Source organism: Erinaceus europaeus, chromosome 19 (genome assembly GCF_950295315.1).
Source record: "Erinaceus europaeus chromosome 19, mEriEur2.1, whole genome shotgun sequence".
NCBI classification, from domain to species: Eukaryota; Metazoa; Chordata; class Mammalia; order Eulipotyphla; family Erinaceidae; genus Erinaceus; species Erinaceus europaeus.
Window position 1 is genome coordinate 17,290,091 of NC_080180.1, and position 4,911 is coordinate 17,295,001.

Here is a 4,911-nt window from a genome sequence, read left to right on the forward strand (position 1 = left end):
CCCCCCTTGTAAAAACACTTCTCTATGTTTCTTGAAAAAAGTCTGGAGTTAATTGTCTGTATTTCCATTCTTTCACAGCCCTTTGTAATATTCTTGACATCCCTTGTGAAATTCTCTTTTATTTTTTCTTTCTTTTTAAAATGTTTTATTTCTTTATTTATTGGACAGAAACAGGGAGAAATAGGAAGATAAGGGCAAAATAGAGAGGGATAACGGGCCCAGGCAGTAGCACACTTGGTTAAGTGCACACAGTACAGTGCACAAGGACCTGGGTTCAAGCCTCTGGTCCCCAACTGCAGAGGGAAAATTTCATGAGTGGTGAAGCAGAGCTTCAAGTCTCTCTCTCTCTCTTTATAATTCACCTCCTCTCAGTTTCTCTCTGTTTCTATCCAATAATAAATTAATAAAACAAAATATTTAAAAAGAAATTATTTACCTAAGGTGAGAAAGAGAGAGAGAGAGAAAGTGAGCTGAAAAACAGTTTTGCTGCTTGCAAAGTTTTCCTCCTGTAGTTAGAAACCAGGGACTTGAACCCTGTTGTTGCACATTGTAAATGTGTGCTTTAGCAAGTGTGCCCCTGTCAGGGCCCTGCTTTCTTAATTTTTCACCTCCCTGGTGAAACTGTCTTCTCAAAAGTCAGAATGTTGGACTGTCATGATAGCTCACCCAGGAGGCTGCCTGCATTGAGCTGGGCATGTTTGAGGTTTGAGCCCCACCCCCTACCACTGGGAAAAGCTTCAGTGCTGTGGTATCTTTTTCTCTCTGCCTCTGTTCTCCTGATTCTATCTGAAAAATTCAGTTCAGAAAAGTGAAGCATTAGAGATTACCATCAAGTAAAAAAATTTTTTTAAAAAAAGGCAAATGCTAACTAGGCTTATTAGTAAGTTTCAAATTGTTATCACGTATATCTGAACCTGAAACCATACAATATCAATGATAGCTCAATAAAAGACAGACAAACTCATTTTTGTCAAATCTAATACATCCTTCTTATGTCTGAGCATCTTTCAAAAGCTGTGGTATTTGCTTTTTTTTTTTTTGAATATACTTCCTCTTTATCTTCAGTGGCCCTCTCTCCCACGTTATTTCTCAATTTTCTTATCAGGTTCCTCCTCTGTCTCTTGCCTCTTAGGTTGAGACATTCCTTGAAGGATCTGTCCTCAGTCTTCCCTCTGCTTCTATATTTGAGTGGTTTCATCCCTTTTCACAGCTCTAGTTCAGAGAAGTTGATGCTTTTCTGAGTCATAGACTTCTTTGAGCAGCTGACTATAGCCATGATGTTCCTCCCATCCAATATTGCTATAAGATTACAGAAGCCAGACCTCCCACCTTTTGCACCCCATAATAACTCTGAGTCCATTATCCCATAGGGATAAAGAATTGGAAAGCTATCAGGGGAGGGGATGGGATACAGAGTTATGGTGGTGGGAATTGTGTGGAGTTGTACCTCTATTATTCTATGGTTTTGGTCAGTGTTTCCTTTTTATAAATAAAAATTTAAAAAAAAATTCCATATTTTTCCCAGTCCTGGGACCTCTGGGGCTCTGCTTGTTTTCCTTCATCTTGATCCTTATCATTTGATACTACATCAACTGGTCTCAACCAAATCAATGCAACCAGTGTGAAGATTTACACATCTAGATATATGAATGATAATGAATAGAATTATCTTATGCATATATATACCAGAGCACTGCTCAGTTCTGAGTGATGGTGGGACTGTGGATAGAACCTGGGATCCCTACACCTCAGGCACAAACTCTATGAGTACACCCAGTCCCTTCTGTACATAGGTACCTACAGCCAGCTCCACAGTTGAGTACACCCTTCTGCCTAGGCCAACACCACTGCCCAAAGTGATCCCCAACAATCCACACACATGTGCTGAACATTAGTCTGCTTACACAGGAGGATCGTCTTTAGCTCTGATTTTCTCCACTCAGGATATTTTCTTGACTTGACTTGAAATCTTTTACCAAAGCACAAGGTCTGACTTAATTATGCCTGTCAGCTGAGGCGACAGTGGAGTCTTTTTTTTTTTTTTTTTGTCATTCATGTATTAATCATCTTTCTGTCTGATGTCTAACATCTTAAAGACCATGGTTCCATATAATTTGCCTTTTTTTTTTTTTAGGAACTATGAAGAAAAATAGAACAGGGAAAAGGATAGAGATCCATGTGGATTAGAGGGTAAATTTGGATGCACTGTTTAACACCTCCTTTAGGTGATTAATCTACAGACATTCTGAAGTAGTAAATAAGGAATTTATCTTGGGAAGGGTGTTTGAGGCAGAGAGACCAATAGACTAAAGAACAATTATGTACTGGTGGGGGGCTCAATGGTAGAGCACAGGACTTGCAAGCATTAGGTCTCAGTGTTGGACCCGTATTTGCCATTGTGATGGTTTGATTCACTCTCTTTGTCTGTCATTAATACATAAATAAATAATTAAAAATAGAGACAGTGGTAAGCACATAACTGTCTTGTTAAGGACTAGTGAAACTCAAGGCAATTGATAGATTTCAAAGTCTGGAGAAAGAGAAGTATGCTCAAATAGCATGAATCTCTTAGGAAAATACAGAATTTGATCTCATTCTAAATATGACTGGAGTCTATTATAGAATTTTTTTGGAGTATAGACTGTTTATTGATAAACAGCTACTTTTTGTACATAAGTAAATTACATATATTTATATATACTTAGAAATACATATACATAATATTTTTACCAATAAAAACCTTTATACAATTTTTTGCATTATTTCAAGTTTATCTTTTACTTATAGTTTTTATGTTTCAAAAATCACGGCTAAAATGCACTTAATCCTGAAGAGTAGTGTGGATAATATCACTCTCTCTCTCTCTCTCTTTTTTTTTTCCAGAGCACTGATCAGCCCTGGCTTATGGTGGTACAGGGGACTGAACCTAGGACTTCAGAGCCTCAAACTTGAGAATTTCTTTGCATAATCATTACGGTATCTACTTCCACCCACCTTTTTTTTCCCCTCACCACTCCCACCACGTCTGTGCTCCCATTCCCACCACTGCAGATAACCACCTTAGTTCTCCCACAGTATTAAATATAGGTTGATTTTTTTTTCATTGTTAACAGGGTAAACACTTAAGGTGAACAGATTTACTATTTAAAGTGCAAGGGGGCACAAAACTTTGGTGGTGGGTTCAGGGAGATACCAAATGCCTATAATCTTTTAATTTTGTAAATTATTAAATCTCTGAAAAAAATGTGAGGGAAAAATTATTCTCTATCCCTTCCAGGTTCTTCAAAGCAAGACAAATGAAAAGAAAAAAAACCCACAACAACAATAAAAAAAACCATGAAGATCATTAGTAAGAGAAAAAGTAAAGAGAAAATTACTCACAGCACGTGTACCTCCTATACTCATGGGAAAGAATCATGGGTTCTAAGAAAGTTTAGGCACCTGGTCTCAAACATTTTTCCAAAAATAGTTTTTGAATGGAGAGGACCTTGGGAAGAAGAAAGGAGTGTTAGTCAAAGTTCTTGTCTTCTCCAGGAAGAAGGAAGGAGGTTGGTGGGAATTGTGTGGAATTGTACCCTCTTATCCTACAGTCTTGTCAATCATTATTAAATCAATAAAAGAAAAAGGAGGAGGATTAAGAGGAGGAGAAGGAGGAGAAGAAAGAAGGGAGTTCTGTGTAATCTAAGATTGCCTTAAACTCACTGTCTGCAAGGTGTTCCGATTAAATACTTCTGGGTGCGCATTTGAGGGTATTTCCAGCTGGGCTCAGCATTTGAATTCATAGATTCAGTAGAGTTGCTATCTTCAGTGTGTGTGTGTGTGTGTGTGTGTGTGTGTGTGTGTGTGTGTGTGTGTGTGTGTGTGTGTGTATTATCCGGTGTATTGAAGGTGTGATTAAAATATTAGACAGAGGAAAGAATTCACCCTTTTCCTATTTCATTGTTGAGCAGGAACATTTTACCTCATCTTCTCTTCAGACTGGGTTTTACATCATTAAATTCCCTTCCTTCTTCTCAGGTTTTTAGACTCTAGCTGAATTATACCACCAACTTTCTTGCTTCTTACAGGTGGAAGATCTTGGAACTTCCTGTCTCCATAACTGTGTGAAACAAGTCTACACAATAAATATCAGTCTGTCTGCCTATACCTGTTTCTATGTTTATGTCCATAGCTCCATGTGGGATATACTCAATTTGCATATATCTCATAATACATTGTTTCTCTGGGGAACTTTAACATGTCCTCCATTTTACTCTTGAACTATAAGTCAAAGGAAACTGATACATGTGTTCTCTGATGGCTGTGCCTTCAAAAATATGATTTATTATTGGATACCTTGAATTTAAATAGGGTTATATGAACATTTTCAGGGCAGTTTGTCTTGATCTAAATACCTAAAAAAATATTTTTTCCACTGGTGGAAGAAGAACTTCCTCTAATGAAGTTTTTGTTGGCATAGAGTCTGTTCTAAAGAAAAAGTCAACAGGTTCAACATGTAAGGCATTTAACAGAATAGAGTTCTGTTTCTTGCTCACGTAAGATGAGTAGGCAAGGATCATTCTCTCTCAGTCCTATATAGTCATTTGGAGATCAGTTATGGGTTTGTCTTTTGCATCATGTGGCAGGGACAAGGTAATTTGGCTTGTCAGTACTGCCACCCAGAATTCACATTTTATTTCCAATCACATTTATTGGACCAATCAAGTATGATGGTGGAGCTACTCAGGTTTGAGTAGAGAACAACAAAACCACATCATTAAGCCAGACGGGGGTTCTAGCCATGGCTAGAACCATTAAGCCAGATGGGTTCCAGCCATGGCTAGAAACACAGCCACCAATATCTAGGACTATAGCAGCTGTAGGTTTAATGACCCAAGGCCATGAACACAGGTCAGGAAAGCATTTGAAAGG

At 38.0% G+C, this 4,911-nt stretch overlaps 1 long non-coding RNA gene across 1 annotated transcript; it reads left to right on the forward strand.

Moving 5' to 3' along the window:
- Positions 1-1,934: 1,934 nt before the first annotated feature.
- On the forward strand, positions 1,935-4,144 carry LOC132534718 (uncharacterized). The gene is made up of 3 exons (XR_009546430.1): positions 1,935-2,190; positions 3,278-3,548; positions 4,068-4,144. It is a non-coding gene; the product is annotated as an uncharacterized LOC132534718 (long non-coding RNA).
- Positions 4,145-4,911: the final 767 nt, after the last annotated feature.